This window comes from Natator depressus, chromosome 1, assembly GCF_965152275.1.
Source record: "Natator depressus isolate rNatDep1 chromosome 1, rNatDep2.hap1, whole genome shotgun sequence".
NCBI lineage: Eukaryota > Metazoa > Chordata > Testudines > Cheloniidae > Natator > Natator depressus.
Genome location: NC_134234.1, coordinates 342787363 through 342808551, shown reverse-complemented (window position 1 = coordinate 342808551; position 21189 = coordinate 342787363). Strand labels below are relative to the sequence as shown.

General features: G+C 40.3%; 1 protein-coding gene across 4 annotated transcripts in view; it reads left to right on the top strand.

The window, feature by feature from the left end:
- NRF1 (nuclear respiratory factor 1) overlaps positions 1 to 21189 on the top strand; it is a 106791-nt gene that overhangs the window by 550 nt on the left and 85052 nt on the right. The window contains exon 2 of one of the 4 annotated variants that reach the window (XM_074942732.1): positions 14110 to 14277. The exons of the other annotated variants lie outside the window; for them this stretch is intronic. The gene's annotated coding sequence lies outside the window, so the exon portion shown is untranslated. The remainder of the gene's footprint in view (positions 1 to 14109; positions 14278 to 21189) is intronic. 4 annotated transcript variants of the gene reach the window in all.

Here is a 21189-nt window from a genome sequence, read left to right as displayed (position 1 = left end):
CCCCGCTAGGGAGCAGGATCCCTGCCTGTGGCCTCCTTTCTATCCAGGGGTGGGCAGAGGGGCCGATCTGCCACCCTCTGGGGAGCAGGATCCCTGCCTGTGGCCTCCTTTCTATCCAGGGGTGGGCAGAGGGGCTGATCTGCCACCCCTCTGGGGAGCAGGATCCCTGCCTGTGGCCTCCTTTCTATCCAGGGGTGGGCAGAGGGGCTGATCTGCCACCCCTCTGGGGAGCAGGATCCCTGCCTGTGACACCCCCTCTTCTATCCAGGGGTGGGGAGGGGGGCTGATCTGCCACCTCTCTGGGGAGCAGGATCCCTGCCTGTGACACCCCCTCTTCTATCCAGGGGTGGGGAGAGGGGCTGATCTGCCACCTCTCTGAGGAGCAGGATCCCTGCCTGTGACCCCCCCCTCTTCTATCCAGGGGTGGGCAGAGGGGCTGATCTGCCACCTCTCTGGGGAGCAGGATCCCTGCCTGTGACCCCCCTCTTCTATCCAGGGGTGGGGAGAGGGGCTGATCTGCCACCCCTCTGGGGAGCAGGATCCCTGCCTGTGACCCCCCAGTTCTGGGATGGGGAAAATAAAGGGGGTTGTTCCCCATTCCAATGGGATGTGACTGACACCCCTGGCAATCCAGGGAAGAGGGCTGGAAGGTGTTTCTCCTCTCTGCCCCCATGGGAGAAGGGTGCTAATAGCTAATGGGAAAGGGGAAGGAGTGAGTCTGGAGGGACTTACTCCTTCATTCAAGAAGCGAGCTGGCATTAGGGGGCGAGTGGAGGACTTATGCTCCTGGATCTCAGCCACTGCTGTAAATGTGAGGTGACACCTGAAGGAGCTTTCTTTTTCCCCCTATCTTGAGCAAGTTCTGCTGTTCTTTGGAGTGAATCATGGGGACAGGTCTGGGCTCTGACTCTTCCACTTCCAAGGAATGGAGAAAGGATGGTTGGGTTCAGAAGCGGGCAAAAGCATGTGTTGCATGAACTGCACGGGTGGGTATTGCACTCGTGTGGCAAGAGACAGGATCCCCAGTGCACTCAGAAAGAGTGGCTGATAGTGGGGAATGCAGTAACCCTTATGTATGAGGAGGTGTGTTTACCTTTTCCAGCCCCCTCCCCCCCCCCATATCTAGTATTGGCTAGTGCAGTAATGCGTTTGCTCCTCGGTACTGATTGCTTTGCGGGTAGGTCTAGTCCTTTCCCACTTTTGGAAATTAGGAAGGCAGTTTTAGTAACTCACATCCTCTCTTTGTAAAGAGGGTGCATGTGAGTATTTTGTGGCCAAGATCTTGTTTTGGAGCCACTGTATGGTTTGTGGGACAAAATACGGCCTAAATCATTCAACCAAAATTTTCTTGTATAATGTATTCAAAGGGGGAATTTAAGTCTTTAGTTACAAAACAAGAGTATTAGACTCAAAATACTTCCTTCCTTCATTCATGCAGGGTCCCTTTTTTTTATTTTTTTATTTAGGTTTTTTTTATTATAACTACTAGTAATTTCACTTTCAGTATGTAGGGAGATGCACCTTTGGACACACTAATCTTGTAATCTCCTTTGCTCTTTGTTTCACCCATTATGGCCTCCATCAATTCTTGACAATTGACTCTGATTTACTCGGGGCAGCGCTTAGTTCTTTTTTTTTATTTTAATACAGCAGTCTTCCTGCTGTTCCAACCAGAATTGTCTGATGACTTCTCCTGACAGGTTTTCCTTCAGTGAGAATATTTTAGGTATTATGGTGATTGCAATCATGTGTGTTTTTAGTGGTTTGCTTATACCAAACATTTATTATCTGACCTCATGACTGATTGTGTTCACCTTTACATCAGCTATAACTTCAGCTTGTGCTCTAATTCATCAACATATTGCTCCAGCATTATAGTGGCTCATTTTTTAAAACCTTTATATTCATTTTTAAAGGCCTGATGCCAGGAAATAATCCCTTTGAAGTCTAGATGTAATTCATCTCCTGAATGCACTAGAATTTTACATTTAACCCAGGATAGGGTTGGGAATAAAAACCAACCAAAAATAAAAGAGAAAGAAAAGGGTCTACAGTGATGCTCTCAAGTCAGGAAACACCAAAGTATATTTGCCATCAAACCTCAACACTGTGGGTGTGCATTGTGGTGTAGTCTCTAATTATATGATCATATACTATTTCCCATGTAACCATACTTTTTTCCACAAGTTTAGCTACATGTAGTGCTGTAAACCACAGTTTATGCCATATATACAATAAGTGCAGTGCATAAGGCAAGAGCTCCTATGGGCTCTTGTCTCTCTATACATCCATCATGAATAAGTCAAGACAAGGAGAGCCCTGCTTCACTTATTCTATGTTAACATGTGCATCAGGCTGTGTAACTTCATAGATTGGAATAATGTTTACATTTTATGAAATATGTATGGCCTGTTGCACTCTTACAGGATATACAGAGAACTAGGCAGGGTTCCTGTTAAACACTGCTCATTTGCTATAGATGTTTTGTAAGCATTTGACTGTAGATAACTTATGCATGCATGTACTCTGTATACCTGACTTTGCTTGGAGTATTGCATGAGTGTTTAAAATATTGCTACTCTGCAAAATCAAAACCAGTCTTCAAGTGAACATCCAAAGGCACATCTCACAAAGTAAGCATCCACACAGTGTCACTTAGGAAAGTTAAGATGAATTAGTTAAAGATGTGAAAGTGAAAGCACATTATTAAACCACTATGTGGATGCTCTCATTCAGGTGTAAAGTGGCCTCAGGCCAGATCTACACAAGGAGCACTTTGCCAGCATAGCTGTCCTTGTGTCCCAATAAAGTGCTTCCAATGTGGATGCAGCTTTTGCCCTTCCATTGCTGTAGTGCAGGGGTTCTCAAACTGGGGGTTGGGACCCCTCAGGGGGTCGTGAGGTTATTACATGGGGGGTCGCGAGCTGTCAGCCTCCATCCCAAACCCCACTTTGCCTCCAACATTTATAATGGTGTTAAATATATTTAAAAATGTTTTTAATTTATAAGGGGGGTTGCACTCAGAGGCTTGCTACGTGAAAGAGGTCAACCGTACAAAAGTTTGAGAACCACCGCTGTAGTGTGTGTCTGCACAATGGGCTTACACTATCACGGCTGCGGTGGTGTAGCTATGTTGCTGTAACTCCCATAGTTATTTTGTCCATAGTTATTTGAGTCAAATATTTGTTGCAGCTTACTCAGCTTTCCTGCGGTGAACTTCATTAGCTGTTCAATAAATAGCAGTTACACATATTTGGTTAAAATTAGAAGTGGTTACAGTAAATTGCATAGCAATGTAAGCAGTGAGAGGCTTTCAGCCATACCAGGTTAATTTACTCTCCATACCATGAGCTCATGTTGTTTCCAGAGCAGTGTTGCTGTATTATATACTTCTCTGCAAATTTTAGGTGAAATTCATCCCACTGTGGAGGGCCTGCTCAAAGCCCTGTGAACTGCTTAAGGCCCTCTGTATTAAGAAATTAAGTAGTCCATAGACCCTTCTGCGCTTCACTGGAATATGTTTCACCCTCTAATATTTCTTTTGGACTCTTTCTGTGTTTTTAAAGTTAACACATAAATGAGGAACATGTGCTTATATTTTAAAATTAAACATTACTCATGCCCTTGGACACAACCACTTATTACTTCTACAATATCAGTTTAAGTGCATTTAAAGTTCCAAAACCCACTAAAGAGTTCAAATGCTTATTTTACTTTGTGTGTCTGCCGTTTTCTTTGAGGTGTGTAATCATATGTACGCTAATACTGTATTCTTAACAGCGAGTTCCTCTTCATCTTGTATGCATTAAAAGAAACCCATGCATATCTTGGCAACATCTTATAGCATTCAGTAAAGGACAGCTTACAAGTTTTAAGTACTGTAGTAGCATTCAGTTAAGAGAAAATAACTAAAGATTTTGACAGAAATTCCGATTTAAGAACTGTTGTGAAATTGGATTAGTTTTCATGAATGCTACGTATTTAAGTCCTCATCCGTTTCAGTTTCCAAATGACTTTTCCCATCTCTTCCATTAAGACTTCACAAAAAGAAAAGGAGTACTTGTGGCACCTTAGAGACTAACAAATTTATTTGAGCATAAGCTTTCATGAAGCTTTAGGCTTGAATAGAGACTGGGAGTTATTTAGGCTTGAATAGAGACTGGGAGTGGATGGGTCATTACACAAAGTAAAACTATTTCCCCATGTTTATTCCCCCCCTCCACCCCCCACTGTTCCTCAGACGTTCTTGTAAACTGCTGGAAACGGCCCACCTTGATTATCACTACAAAAGGTGTCGTCCGTCCCCCCCCCCCCCCCCCGCCTCCGTGCTCTCCTGCTGGTATTAGCTCACCTTAAGTGATCACTCTTGTTTCAGTGTGTATGGTAACACCCATTGTTTCATGTTCTCTACGTATATAAATCTCCCCACTGTATTTTCCGCACTGAATGCATCTGATGAAGTGAGCTGTAGCTCACAAAAGCTTATGCTCAAATACATTTGTTAGTCTCTAAGGTGCCACAAGTCCTCCTTTTCTTTTGCGAATACAGATTAACACGGTTGCTACTCTGATAGCTGCCACTAGGGGCTGCTGGACCAGGCAGAGCCCAGCCCGCACATAGAAGACACTGCCAGGGGGAGTGGGAGGGAGCTAGAGGGTTCTGGCGGCTGCAGTTCCCAGCTAGCCCTGAGGGAAGGAGAGGGTGGCGTGCAGGAAACTGTCCAAGTCTGGGGCCGAGCATCAGCCTGTTTCTCCCTCTGGATTCCTTGGCTTTTGGGGGGAAGGGTGTGTCGGTGGGTATCTGGGCTGGGGGGCCCTGCAGCTGGGCTCTGGGGGAGGAAGGGGATTCGGGTGTATTGGCTGGAGGGGGGGTTTTGGGGGGTGTGGGTGTCTGGCCCCCTGGCTTGGCTCTGCGGCAGGGGGAAGGAGGCAGAGAACCAGGAACTGGGTTATCATAGGGGTTTCTTTAACACTCTACTCCTGGGGGAATTTTTGTATGTGTCTGTATTGTTACAGACATACTTGCTGACAGATATTTTGAAATAATTATGCTAGTTTCAATTATTTTGGTAATTTATGTAGTGTTATTTTGACAAAATTTGCAGAATTTTGCACAAAACATTTTTTTTGGCACAGCATTTCTAAAAATTTTAATTTTTTGGCGCAGAATGCTCCCAGGAGTAATCTGTTCATGTACTGGGCCAAGAACACTTAATAGTAAAATATAAATGGCTACATAATACCCCATAGTTTTCTGTAAAGGATCTAGTTTTCTGTAAACCTGACCAGTTTTTCTGCCATGGAGCAGCCTTTCGTCAAACTTTAAGAAATATCTCTTGTTTTACAGACTTTATATGAGCTTGGAACAGGGACTATATTTTTGTTATAGCGTCAAGGTTAATGGGAGTGGGAAGAGCGGGGATCCAATTCAGATTTGGTCTCTGGTCACTCCTGTAATACAAATAAAATAGGGCTGTCGATTAATTGCAGATAACTCATGCGATTAACTCAAAAAAATTAACTGTGATTAAAAAAATTAATCGCGATTAATTGCATTGTTAAACAATAGAATACCAATTGAAATTTATTAAATCTTTTTGGATGTCTTTCTACATTTTCATAAATATTGATTTCTGTTACAACACAGACTACAAAGTGTACAGTGCTCATTTTATATTATTTTTTATTACAAATATTTGCACTGTAAAAATGATAAATAAAAGAAATAGTATTTTTAAATTCACTGCATACAGGTAGTACAGTGCAATCTCTTTATTGTAAAAGTGTAATTTACAAATGTAGATTTTTTTTTTGTTACATAACCACTCAAAAACAAAACAATGTAATTGTTGTTCAGCCAATTGCTAAGACAAACAAGTTTGTTTACAAGGTACTGCTGACTGCTGCTGCTTTACAATGTCACCTGAAAGTGAGAACAAGCATTTGCATGGCACTTTTGTAGCTGGCATTGCAAGGTATTTACATGCCAGATATGCTAAACATTCATATGCCCCTTCTTGCTTCGGCCACCATTCCAGAGGACATGCTTCCATGCTGATGATGCTCGTTAAAAAAAAAATGTGTTAATTAAATTTGTGACTGAACTCCTTGGGGGAGAATTGTATGTCTCCTGTTCTGTTTTACCCGCATTCTGCCCTATATTTCATGTTATAGCAGTCTCGGATGATGACTCAGCACATGTTCATTTTAAGAATGCTTTCACTACAGATTTGACAAAACACAAAGAAGGTACCAATGTGAGATTTCTAAGGATAGATACAGCACTCGACCCAAGGTTTAAGAATCTGAAGTGCCGTTCAAAATCTGAGAGGGATGAGGTGTAGAGAATGCTTTCAGAAGTCTTAAAAGAGCAATACTCCGATGTGGAAACTACAGAACCCGAACCACGAAAAAACGAAAATCAACCTTCTGCTGGTGACATCTGATGCAGATGATGAAAATGAACATGCGTTGGTCCGCTCTGCTTTGGATCATTATCGAGCAGAACCCATCATCAGCATGGACTCGTGTTCTGGAATAGTGGTTGAAGTATGAAGAGACATGAATCTTTAGGACGTCTGGCACATAAATATCTTGCAACGCCGGCTACAGCAGTGTCATGCAAACGCCTGTTCTCACTTTCAGGTGACATTGTAAAGAAGACGTGGGCAGCATTATCTCCTGGAAATTGTAACCAAACTTGTTTATCTGAGTGATTGGCTGAAGTAGGACTGAGTGGACTTGAAGGTTCAAAAGTTTTACATTATTTTATTTTTGAATGCAGTTATTTTTTGTACATAATTCTACACTTGTAAGTTCAACTTTCATGATAAAGAGATTGCACCTACAATACTTGTATTAGGTGAATTGAAATATACTATTTTTTTTACAGTGCAAATATTTGTAAACAAAAATAAATATAAAGTAAGCACTGTACACTTTGTATTCTGTTGTAATTGAAAATCAATAAATTTGAAAATGTAGAAAATATCCAAAAATATTTAAATAAATGGTATTCTATTGTTTAACAGTGCAATTAATCACAATTAATTTTTTTAATTGCGTGATTAATCACAATTTTTTTAATTGCTTGACAGCCCTAAAATAAATTTTTCCCCTGTATCAGTAAGGTCTGAAAACATGGAGGTGTGTTCCATGAGGACATCTGCTGTGTAGGATTGAAAAGTCCAACTTTTCCTATTTATTTTCTTTCCAATATTCATACTTTGTCCCTTTCTTAGGAGTAAATCTGCCTTCAGTGGGCAGTGGAGTATGTATCTGTGTACTGAAGTGTAAAACCAGGTGTATCCTCGGTAAGGACCAGAGGCTCCATTGAAGTGTATTCTGCTCTGCTAGGCTCTGCGGCTCTGCTTTCCCATTAAAATGGTTTCTTAGATTATTGATCTACCTTTTGCTTCTAGTGATGATTGTATATCAGAGAGAGAGGTCATTTATTTACTTCACTTGCTGCGTGTGACTAGTATATAAATAGTAAGAAACTGATTTACTCCCAAATTAAGAATTGATGCGAGAGACTTGGATGTTTAACTTTCATTTATTTGTACAGTTTTTTGATTGTGGTTGCATAATGCAATGGACGTCAGTTCCATTAATTAATTTAGAAATATATATGTACTAATTTACATTCAGAATTGCTCAGATCAGGGTTGGAAGGGACCTCAGGAGGTCATTTAGTCCAACCCGCTGCTCAAAGCAGGATCAATCCCCAATTTTTGCACCAGATCCCTAAATGGCCCCCTCAAGGATTGAACTCACAACCCTGGATTTAGCAAGCCAATGCTCAAACCACTGAACTATCCCTCCATTCTACCTTGCAGCTTAAGTGAATGAGGAAAATACAGTCAAATCCAAAAGGGAATCTTATTCCCTCCCACTGTATTGCATAATCATCTCATTAAAGTAATCAAACTCTATTATGATTTCTAGGGCTTGCAAAACTTCCCCAGTGCCTACTAACCTGGGTCAAAACATTTGCAAAGCCACATCCCCCAAATTATGCACATTTAATTTACATTGCAACATTTTTATATGGGAATGGAGCATAAATCAGTTCTGCTCCCCATAAATTAATTTTTGTCGTCTTTCTTTGCCAGCTCCTCTACTGCTCCTGCTACTGCTGCCTTCTTGGGCATACAGGAGGTCTTCTGTGCACCAACCCTTCCTCTTAAAGGAAGTGTAGCTCCAGATACTCTGCTCCTCACATCCTTCTTCCTCCCTTTCAGTGAAAGAGCCCTCAGGTTTCAGGCCCTATTCAGCCCACTTTTTGCTTGATGAGTACGTTTTTTCGAGCCCTGAATGTTTCTGCAGCACCATAGCTATGCTTGCATATGAATTAATAAGAGCTTGTCTATATGAGAGCACACATGAAAATTAATCTGAATAACTGAAGTTATTAATTTAAAGTGGATTAGTTTAATCACATTAAACCCCGGTGTGGACACACTCATTCAGAATTGAAGTGGCCTTAATGCAGTGTAGTTTATTCAGAAGTTTTAACTAATGAACTTTAAAAACTAATTTGGATTAACTTTCCTGAGTGTCTCCATGTAGACAAGCTGTAAGACACGTCTCTTCCATGAGGAGTTTACAATCTGCTCCTGTGATGTTTGTAAGAATATGCCCTTATAATAGGAAACATTTATTTTGAGTGGGTATTTTGGGGGACAGGGATAATGTGTGAAAGGTTAGGTATACAATATGAGTTCTTATTTGCCGCTGCAGTTTGTATACCAGTAATTCCAACACACCAAATATATGGTCATACTTCACAGAGACACTAATGTTTAGTGACTTCTCATGGGAGCCTTTGATGTATTTCAGTATACTTAAACCAAGTAAAGCCTCAATTGGGTAATGACTTAAGGTGAGTTTGAACTGTACATCACCATGGTCTGACTGGGTTAATGCCAAATGTTCTCCAGGAGCAAAGAAAGTTTCAACTCTGGTGGAATACCACTCCTTAAACTCACATTTGAACTGGATCCCTGCACAAACGGAGAGCTGAAATATATCCATGCAGCACGAGAAAAATATTAGCAGCCATATGGTTGGTCAGCTGTACATTATTTATAACCATGCCTCATCTTTTTAACAAATCACTTCAGTAGCTTAAAATCTGGTATCATCTATGCGTAGGTTAAACTGTTGCGTAGTCCAACATTAAACTACATTAAATCATATGCTATCACAGTAGAAGCGTAATCCAGTTTACAAAAAAATCACTGTATCAGTACTTAAAGAAAAAAGCCAATGTCTACATCCAGTACTCTCGTTGCTTGAAATTCTTCAGCTTCTGGCCCTAGTCACATTTGGTTTGCAATGAAAGTTTCTGCCTTTTTTGATGACTTGCAGACAGAAGTGTTACCAGCAAATTCCAGGGTACAAAGCTGTGAACTTGATAGGCATCAGGTTGTCCATTATATCTGGTGTCCTGTCTGGAGAGGTGAGAAGTAGCTTGTAACCTCCCTTTTCAAGATCTTTGAGGGTGTTTAGCATTCTTTGGAGCCTAGCAAGTAGGGTTATTGTTCCCAAGACAGAGAAAATCATCTGGTGGATGCTTGACCTCCTCACCCTCCCCAAATTCAGAGACAGTGGGGAAGAAGCTCCTCTTAGTTGTTGCTGGACTGAGCATTACAAATATCTGTAATCTCAGATGCCGCAGTCTGCACATGCAATAACTGTAGGAAAAGGTTTCTCATGTTCCAGGGAGAGACTGTAAAAATAATTTTTTTTTGTCCTGTCCCTGGTTATGGTATATCGCTGTCTGAAATTGTTTTGAGACAAAAAGAAAAGGAGTACTTGTGGCACCTTAGAGACTAACCAATTTATTTGAGCATAAGCTTTCGTGAGCTACAGCTCACTTCACCAGATGCTAAAGTGAGCTGTAGCTCACGAAAGCTTATGCTCAAATAAATTGGTTAGTCTCTAAGGTGCCACAAGTACTCCTTTTCTTTTTGCGAATACAGACTAACACGGCTGTTACTCTGAAACCTGTTTTGAGACACTTATGGGTAGGGTGACCAGATAGCAAGTGTGAAAAACCAGGATGGGGGTGGGGTGGGGTGGGGTGGAGTAATAGGAGCCCATATAAAAAAAGCCCCAAGTATCGGAACTGTCCCTATAAAGTCGGGATATCTGGTCACCCTACTTATGGGGTACAATTCCTTCTCTAAATCATTTTTTCTTTTTCACTTGTTATAGACACATCTGGTAGATATAACACTGAAGTCTGTTTTCTGTTTTAATTAATTTCCCCCCCATTTATGAAACTGATTTAAATTAATTGCTTATTTTTGCAGATGGTGTCAATTGAGTGGGATCCTGGCTTACTACGTGTGTTCGCTACTTTAGAAGCCTATGTGCATTCTTTTCCGTCCTCCATAGACAGTCTATGGGATTTACCTAGTTTTAAGGAAAGCATTTTTGAGAGCATTGTCTTATATTTTTGGGGGGTAGGGAGTGAGTGATGGAAAATAACAGTGGTTGCCCCTCCCCGCCCCAGTGCTTTTGTGAAAATCTTTTCCTACTAGGTGTATTGCCATAGCTACATCATTCTTCCAGGTGCCCCTACTTTGTCTTGTTATCTTAGTATTCATCTTCCATTCTTATGCCTGGAACAATTACTCACTAGTCGCTCTTGTCTAGTGTTCGTCTTTTCTGCACACAAGTTGTACCACTTTACCTCTACTGATATAGTTAAAGTGGTACAATTCCCCCTAATTTGGATACAGTTATACTGGTATAAAGATGCTTTTTCCCATACAGTAAGGTGAATAAACTATACCAGTATAAAGCAACTTCATAGCAATGTAACTATGTCCAAACTAGGGATTGTACCGGTATTTTATTGTTAAATCACATCCCTAATTGCAATAGGTATATGATACAAAATCTATGCATGGACTAGGCCTAGGCTTTAAAGATGTAAAATTAGCATGTGTTTATGACATTCCGGGGTGCAGTCCAGACCAGTGAGGGGTTGTGTCACCGCCTACCCTACAACCTGGCATGCCCCACAGTGCTTTGCTGCTGTGGGTCCCAACATGAGTTGCTCACAAACAGCATCCTGAGTGTCCGTGTGTAGCCACAGCCCTGGTCCAGCAATTCTGACTACAGCAGCCACACTCTGGCTTCCAGCAGCCTTGATTAACACTTGCAGGGTGATCCCAACGCACTCCCAGCCTCAGATCTTTCTCCAAAAACATGAATAGCACTGTCAAGCCCTCTCCTGGACAGTCGAGATATATTGGATCCATTGTCCCTCTATGGGGATCAAGATACAATACCTTGGACCCTAAAGTTACCCACACAGTTCACAACACTGGATTAGTTTAAAGAATAAAACAAGTTTATTTAGCTACAAAGAGAGAGGTTTTAAGTAAGTACAAGTATTAAGGCATGAAAGTCAGAAAAGGCTACAAGACAGATAAAGATAAAACGCATCCTAGTACTAAATTTAACAAACTAGACTTGGTTCAAGGTGAAATTCTTACCACAGGTTTTCAGTAGCATTGCTGACAAAGTTTCAGGTCAGGATCTGCTTCCAAGATCCAACGGCTGTTTCTTTTGTCGTCTTAGGTGAAAAGAGAGACAAGGAGACAGAACTTTGGGTGTTTTTGCCCCTCACTTTTATAGTTCAGTCACCCTTTGAAATGCATTTTCCTGAGAGCGTCCCCTAAAGTTCTTTCCGGCTGAGAGCAAGGAGACATGGTGTCTGGTGGGGGAAAAGGAGTTATGCTGTTGTTTGCTACCTGTGTATGTTGGAATGCAGACTTTCTTTTTCTGCCCCCTCTCACTGTCTGAGGACTGTGTTTACAGCTTATATGCAGATTTAGGTGTAAACCCATCCCTTTGTTTAAGACAGGCCTGCTTGACCAGTTCTACCTAATCAGGGCTACGTGAGTTGGAACATGGTCCTTTGACATAATCCGGGGTGGGGGGGATTTCATAACTTCACACACAATGTCGCTACATACGTTTCATCCTGGTATTATTGACCAGGGAGTTATTAGTTTTTAAATGATACTTCACAAGGCATATTTTGTACAAAGATTATTACTGTAGTGTGTAGGGTGAGAATATAGGGGTGCATTCAGCTAGTGCATATAGGGCACACTGCCTTTAACTTGCGCTAAAATGGTTTTGTTAATGCATAGAGGGGAGCCTAGACTTTCATTCAACCAGTTTAGCACATGTTAAAGACTGTGCTTGCTATACAGTACACGTTTAGGTAATGCATGCTAACTGCACACCTTTAAATGTTGGTTTAGGCCACAGTGTGCTGAATTGCCACCCTCTCATTCAAATCCCTTCTTAAAACACACTTCCATTATGCCTTTTGGTGGTAGTCCAGCATAATTGCTAATCTTCTCTATATAAAAGAGGATTAAAAACAGGAACATTTGCACCTTAATTCAACTGGCTGTGGCTGCACTCTGTCTTTTAGACTAATCCTGTTGGGGAAAGGACTGTGCCTTTCTACTGTGCCAAGAGTGCTCTCAGCAATCAGTAAATAACAGATCTCTCAGCAGTGGTGTTTATTGGGTTAGCAGTTCTTTAAAGACCACTTCGTGTTTTAGTTAAAACTGTATAAACTAGAAATGACTCTTAACTTGATTCAAATTGTTAGAATGACTGACTGAAGGATACACAGTTGAGAGTGAAATTGTTTTGTATTGGAATATATGCATGATTCTTTTTCAAAAATGTAAAAAGTAAAGAATTATCTATTCTCCTAGAAAAAGCATCATCTCTGAGTAGAGTGCTTGTTTTACCTTAATGCATCAGACTGTGTGTTTATAAAAGTTTTTAAAGCTAACGTGTGTTCTCTCATCAGTGTGTGTAATGGTCTAGGCATATTGATGGCAGACTGGCCCATAAATGTATAACATGAAACTTGCAGGTTTGTGAAAGAAATGCATGAATATTGAATGGGAATTTCATCCTGTGGTGGAGGGTTTTACAGTGTAGTTTAATGTCAAGTTTTGAAGTACACCTGTACAGATTATTGTCTGAAGTTTGGGAAAAGGAGCTTCTTCACATCTGCAATCTTCCTCCCTCTTTTTCTTGCTCTTACACCGTCCTCCTTCTAGTCAAGGCTGACAACTGGATGGGATTCCCCTTGGAGCCAGTCAGAACCATTTGTTCTGTTGCTACAGGAACCATGAATGTGTATGTTTTCCAAAGGGCTCAGCCTACTTCCTATTGCACCGCTCCTAGTTGCTGCTGACCCACAGAGGATTGAGACCAGAATTCTGGTAGGAGGAGTCTGGCATGATTATGTGGAGCACTACAATGAGGTCATCTCTGTGCATACTGAAGTGTGAGGAGATTCTGTTAGAGTAGAAGTTGTCATATATTCATGTTTTGCACATGAGCTTTCCGCCTAGACTTTTTTTTTTGTAAAAACTGAGAGGCTAAACTACAAAATAATTGGTCACAAATTGCATGTGTTATGAAATATACGTAAGACCAAGTTTTCTATTGCTGGCTTTTAAAAATTCAGTTGAAGTTCCAGCAATAGATAGCAGTAATCTACAGGTGACTTTATCTAATGATTTTGTGTAGAATCATATTGGTCTCCTCTCAAGATTGTGATCCCGTTGTTTAGTATGAAATGTGTATGATCCCTGCACTTGTGCTGCTACACAGAACTTTGATGGAAAATTTTAAGGAGAAAGATTGCATTCTTTGGAATTTTGTCCCTTCTTGAACCTATTTGCTTAGGGTTTGGATACATGGGGAAATTTACAGGCATAATTATACTGCTGTAGTTACACTGGAATAAATTCTGGAATAAGAGTATCCGTATGGGAAGTTTATACTGCTGTAATTATGCTGGTAAATTTCTCCATGTAGACAAGCCCTTATGGAAAAGTCAAGTTGTGTGTTAGGTTTTAGATTTGTCTTTAATAAACTTTCAGCAATACTGAAGACTTAAAAAGAACTCCAGCTTGACTAATTGCACTATTTCCTTATTAAGAGAATCATCGCCCTGGATTCTGGGTACACTTTCCATAGGTTAGAATGATGCCAAATACATATTCCCCAGAATGTGAAACTGTATATACCTTTTGATCCTCCATAACAGCCAACCCATCATGATTGGCAGACTCCATAAAGGCATCAAGGAGCCCGACTGTTAGAAGATTCCAAAACTTGCACTTGATGGGAAGCATGAACAATATTTGTCTTCCATTCTTCCTCTAAACATGGCCAAATTTGGACTCATGGTGTCTGACAGAATTGAATTATTGAGGTGAGTGCTCTCCAAAGAAACCGCCCTTTTCTCTGCTCTCACCAATGTCACTCTTCGAACACATAACAAGAGCATGTGTAAAAGTACAGTTGTTACAGTGAAGCATAGGGAAGGAAGCGATCTAGACTAGTGGCTCTCAACCTTTCTGGACTACTATACACTTTCAGGGGTCTGATTTGACTTGCGTACCCCAAGTTTCATCTCACTTAAAAACTGCTTGCTTACAAAATCAGACATAAAGATACAAAAGTGTCACAACACACTATTACTGAAAAATTGCTGACTTCCTCATTTTTATCATATAATTATTATAAAATCAATTGGAATATAAATATCATACTTGTATTTCAGTGTATAGTATATAGAGCAGTTTAGACAAGTTATTCTATGAAATTTTAGTTTGTACTGACTTCGCTAGTGCTTTTTATATATCCTGTTGCAAAACTAGGCAAATATATAGATGAGTTCATGTACCCCCTGGAATTCCTCTGTGTACCCCTAAGGCTACGCATGCCCCTGGCTGAGAACCACTGGTCTAGACCATGTACAGCTTCATAGATGCCAACCCAGCTCATCAGATTTCCTCTGGAAGTGAATTGACAGCCAGTGTGGAATCTAGAGTTCAGTTGTAATATACTCCCATCAGTATAATGTACCTAAAAGGTAGGCAGCTGCCTTGTGCACCACCTGAAACTTCCAAGTGACCTTCAAGACTAGCCGTAGGTAGAGCATGGTGCTCTAGTGTAGCTTTCATGTAACAAAGGCAGCTGACCATTGCGCTGATTCAGACCAACACAGTCTCATGGCCTGTCCAAGGCGAAAGGTGTTTCTCGCTACTATTGCTATTTGAGAGTAGAGGAGGGTATAGCTAGAATGCTGATACTGAGAGCTTCTCTGAAAAGTAGGCAAGTACCCTCCAGTGAGGGCAGCTGCATTCTTTTTGTGAGTTCTTCAAAGAATGGGGAAGCACTATATCAGTTTGATCTGCTAAATCATAAGCTACATGGCTTTCATTCATGAGATGTTAGAAAGTTCATTTGTGGTTTTGCCAGGGCCTTATGAGAGGCTGATGTAGAGCTGAGCATCTTTGGCATATTGATGGCATACTTCATATTTTCTCACGGTTTTCTCCAGTAGCTTCACAAAGATATTGAAGAAGCAGCAGCCTGTAGCGACCAAGCCCTGTGACAGTCGCTAAAGAAGGAGTAACATTAAATTGCAAATACAGTGAGACCTGTTTCAGAAACCAGTTTTGTTGTAAGAGGCTGATCTGTAATTAAAGCCATTGGAAAGCCACAAAAAGTTATTTAGCAGTCAACTGTTGATGGGTACAGCTGAAACACTGCAGCCTGCTCTCCAACAGCCAGGTCAGATGCCTGCTGCCCACAGGACTGTTCTACAAAAATCCCCTTGGTTAGCTCACCCCACAACAGCATGTGTGAACAAAATGCCAGTGTGATATTCAGTGCCTAATGCAAAGCAAACATGACTGTTTACTGTGTGAGGTTGAACGCATGGAGGGGATATTAAACGCCAGATGATGTTGACGTTACAAACAGGATAAGAAACAGAGGAGGTATTCCCTATTTGGTAGAAAAGCTCAATGAAAACAGATTCCATACTTGGGCAGTTGAAGTCAAAACTACAAGAAGCATGAAAAAGCTGAATAAAAAATGGAATCTGTTGCAGGCATTCTGCTGCCAGGAATGTGTGCTTAGTGCCAGAAGATTCAACCAATTAACTCTACACTGAACTTCTGTGTGAAGTCAAAATTATCATTGCCAATTACCTACTCACTAATAACACAGGGAACAAATAGATAAGGGATTTGGGAGGGGACAGCAACATTACTATTCTCTTTAAGCAAAGTAAGAACTCTGCCAACAGGGTTATGAGAGGAAACATGTAAAAGTGGCCCACTCTCCTATGCTAGTCCACTACATTAACTTAATTTTTAAAAGGGAACATGATGCACGTACTGTGTCAGTCAAACAACCACAGTGTTGGTTTGTCTGTTCCTTCCTCCCCTGCCTCTGTTTGCCTAATAGAAAAGGAGTACTTGTGGCACCTTAGAGACTAACCAATTTATCTGAGCATAAGCTTTCGTGAGCTACAGCTCACTTCATCGGATGAAGTGAGCTGTAGCTCACGAAAGCTTATGCTCAAATAAATTGGTTAGTCTCTAAGGTGCCACAAGTACTCCTTTTCTTTTTGCGAATACAGACTAACACGGCTGTTACTCTGAAACCTGTTTGCCTAATGTTACCTTCCTCAGGGTCCTGTCTTGTTTCATGTGATTAGATTGTATATTATAGGATCTGTATTGAAGGAGTCTTCACAAAGAGTGTCAAATTGGTTGGTAGCCTGCAGGATTCTCAGTGACAGCCACAAAAAATGTCATAGTCAACTAACCAGAAGTCTGTGTCACATCTTATTAAGCAAACATGGGGTGTGTCACAGAGATCCTTGGCTTTGTAAACTCCAGGCTAGAATATTGCAGTGTACTAGCTATGGCACCCCCAACACTTACTTTTTTTTTTTTAAGCTTCAATTAGTGCAGAATGCAGCCTTGTGCCTCTTCAGTAGCATTAGCTGCTGAGAATGTGTCACCCAGTGCTTTGCTCTTTATAGTGGCTTCCCATCAAACATTATAGGGCCAAATTTAAGGTCTCTTAATTTTCAGGGCTCTGAATGGAGTTGGTCCTGCAATTCATAGATCCCCAGGTCAGATGGGGATTGTAATCATTGTAATCATCTAGTCTGATCTCCTGTGTAACACAGGCCAGAGAACTTTCCCAAAATAATTCCTAGATCAGAGTTTTTTAGAAAAACATCCGGTCTTGATTTAAAAATTGTAGTGATGGAGAATCCACCCCCACCACCCCCTAGTAAATTGTTCCAGTGGTTAATTACTCTCACTGTTAGGAGTTTACGCCTTATTTCCAATCTGTTTTTGTCTATCTTCAATATCCAGACATTAAATCATCTTGTATCTAAGTAAAAAGTAGGATAGTGAGTTGGGTATTAAGTTTTCTCGCCCTCTGTTCTCATTGCTGGGAGGGGAAGATATTGGTTAGGTAGCTGACTCTGTCTTAAGTAGGTTTGGAGGAAGAGGAATGGAGTCCAAGATGGCTTGTGAATTGCCAACTAATCATTGGTATTACACTTGCTTAAGGCAGATCTTGAAAGGGTGCTGACAATTGTTCGCCCTCTTTCTCTCCACTCAGTATAATTTGTAAAGCCTAGTATTCCGTTTTAAAGGATGGTAGAAATGAACGTCTTTCACAGGATGTTGCAGTTTGGCCACCAAACGCTGCCACTCATGTTCATGGAGTCGCTGCCTATCTCTCATACATACCATGTGAGTCCTGTTGAACATCACTCCCTTGCCTCTGACTGGATGATTCTTTCACTTCGCCCAATTATTTTGTTTGGGAAAGGGCCGGGCTGATTGAACAATCTGAATTACAAATGGCTTCCCACCTCAACAGTGGCTACCAATGACTTATTGGTTTGATCTTTTTTTAGGATTATTACATGCCCCACAAAAAATTATTAAATGACTTATGGAAAACACTGGAGACCACCACAAGATAGTAGCTGAACTCTTCCCTTAACTATTGTGTTTTTGCCATATTTGTGACTCAGCCTTGGTTCTGAGTGCAAAAGCTTCCTTGTGTCTCATTTTTGTAAAATATAAATCTCCTACCTCTGCTTATGTGGGAAGAAAATGTTGTGCACTGATCTGATGGTGAAGCAGTGCTGGTTTCTAGAAAACAAGATTTTTTTTTAAAAAAAAGATAATATCATGATAGCTTCTTGGCATACATGTTATATGATGAACCATTCAAAGGCATATTTCATCCCTTTGAATATTTTTCTAAAATGTTCAAGTCTGTTATAATTAAAAATGAGGGTCTGGTTATGTAACTCAACAGTAAAAGAGGATTTTTAGTGAGTATTTTGTCAGGGACAGAGAGCAAAGCCTGCACTGCTGTATTGTATCACTCTTCATTGCTCATTTCTGCCCACCACTTCAAAATCAGAGTGTACACCTGTGTTCCCCAGGCTTCTGTCTCTATCCAGTGTCTGTTTTCTTTAGAGAGATATGGAGCAGATGTGTCAGGAGTGTGCTCTGAGGGTGTGTGCACGCAGACATAGTGGGGTTCAGCATGAATTGTCTAAATTATCTCTCAAGCCTTTTTCTATATTCAAATTCAGTTTTCATTCATAAAATGATCATTAATTACAGGAATCTTCCAAAGGGGTAGACCAAAAAGTTAGCATTTATTTAAAAAAAAAATTTTTTTGAACCAGGCTGAGTGAAATTCCTCAAGTAAATTTAAATGAAGGAAAGTATATTGATTTAAAGTGTTCATCTCTAATAATCCTCTTGATGGGCAAAAAAATGTGTGGTGTTAAGGTCAATTACAGCAGGCTAGAATGTATTTTTGTAACATTGGGCGAGCCAAGGCTCCTTTGATATATTTTGATGAACAGTGAAATAGTTAACAATGTGGACATTTAAAATGTCACCACTGGCATTGGAGTTAGCACCCCTGAAGTGACAGGGACAGTTCACGTGTGAGAGCTATTGCGTCAAGCTCTCTGCAAATTCAGACAGACATTGCTCCATTACATTCCCATTTTTAGAGGGTTTCTTAGCCCGCATAATAGAGACTTTTTTGTAATGAAAGCTGTAGAGAACAGTTCTCCTGCAACCCTTGCTGCTGGCTAGTTTTTCACACACTCAACTCCTGGATCAAGCGCCACATTTTGGCTCAATTAGAGAAGGGTTTCTAATCAATTTTCAGGTTAATAACCTATATGAAATAGAAATCGTTTAACCATTTGATGTCAGGCACTCCACCTGTACATGGGAATAACCCCACCATTCATGCTCTCAGGGAAGATTTATCATGTGAGAAGCATTTTGAGGTCCTTGGCTAAAAGCTGCCAAATAGTATGAGAAATAAGAAAAATTTAGTTGAGACCACAAGTATATGTCTCTAAGGCCCGTCTATATTACAGGGTCTATAGCATCTTTGCATGTTATAACTACGGCTGTCAAGTGATTACTCACAATTAATCGCACTGTTGTTTAATAATAGAATACCATTTATTTAAATATTTTGGATGTTTTCCACATTTTCAAATATATTGATTTCAATTATAATACAGAATACAAAGTGTACAGTGCTCACTTTGTATTTATTTTTATTACAAATATTTGCACTGTAAAAAAACAAAATAAATTGTATTTTTCAATTCACCTCATACAAGTACTGTAATGCAATCTCTTTGACATGAAAGTTGAACTTACAAATGTAGAATTATGTTCCAAAAAACCTGCATTCAGAAATAAAACAATGGAAAACTTTAGAGCCTACAAGTCCACTTAGTCCTGTTCAGCTAATCGCTTAGACACACAAGTTTGTTTACATTTGCAGGAGATAATGCTGCCCACTTTTTGTTCACAATGTCACCTGAAAGTGAGAGCAGGTGTTCTCATGGCACTGTTGTAGCTGGCGTCGCAAGATATTTACATGCCAGATGCGCTAAAGATTCATATGTCCCTTTATGCTTCAACCAGTAGTCCAGAGGACATGCGTCCATGCTGATGATGGCTTCTGCTCGATAACAGTCCAAAGCAGTGCAGACCGACGAATGTTCTTTTTCATCATCTGAGTCAAATGCCACCAGCAGAAGGTTGATTTTCTTTTTTGGTGGTTTGGGTTTTGTAGTTTCCGCATCAGAGTGTTGCTCTTTTAAGACTTCTGAAAGCATGTACCACAACTCATCCCTCAGATTTTTGGAAGGCACTTCTGATTCTTAAATCTTGGGTCAAGTGCTGTAGCTATCTTTAACAATCTCACATTGGTACCTTCTTAGCGTTTTGTCAAATCTGCAGTGAAAGTGTTCTTAAAATGAACAGCGTGCTGAGTCATCATCTGAGACTGCTATAACATGATATATATGGCAGAATGCTGGTAAAATGGAACAAGAGACATACAATTCTCCCCCAAGGAGTTCAGTGATAAATTTAATTAACGCATTATTTTTTTAATGAGCGTCATCAGCATGGAAGTATGTCCTGTGGAATGGTGGCTGAAGCATGAAGATGCATACAAATGTTTAACATATCTGGCATGTAGATACCTTGCAGTGCCGGCTACCAAAGTCCCATGCAAATGCTTGTTCTCGCTTTCTGGTGACGTTGTAAATAAGAAGTGGGCAGCATTATTTCCTGTAAATGTAAACAAACTTGTTTGTCTTAGCGATTGGCTAAACAAGAAGTAGAACTGAGTGGACTTGTAGGCTCTAAAGTTTTGCATTGTTTTGTTTTTGAGTACAGTTATGTACCCCAAAAAATCTACATTTTTAAGTTGCACGTTCACGATAAAGAGATTGCTCTACAGTATTGTATAAAGTGAATTGAAAAATACTGTTTCTTTTGTTTATAATTTTTACGGTGCAAATATTTGTAATAAATAATATAAAGTGAGCAGTGTACACTTTGTATTCTGTGTTGTAATTGAAATCAGTATATTTGAAAATGTAGAAAAACATCCAAAAAAATTTAATAAATTTCAGTTGGCATTCTATTGTTTAACGGTGCGATTAATCGCGATTAATTTTTTTAATCGCAGTTAATTTTTTTAGTTAACTGCGATTAATCGACAGCCCTAGTTATAACAAATGTTTCAAACCCCAAAATCTTTTGGGGCTTTCTGATTTGAGTTACTGCTGGGGCTTTGGAAATCTGTGTGATATTTCTAGGCAAGTGGTGTCTTCCTGTGCATTTTTCTGTATTTCCAGTGTTTTTTGAAAATTTAAGCATTTTAATACTTACAGAGTAGTTTCTAGCCTCTAATTGTAAAGCTGAAGAAAACATTCGGAATTTGGCCCGAC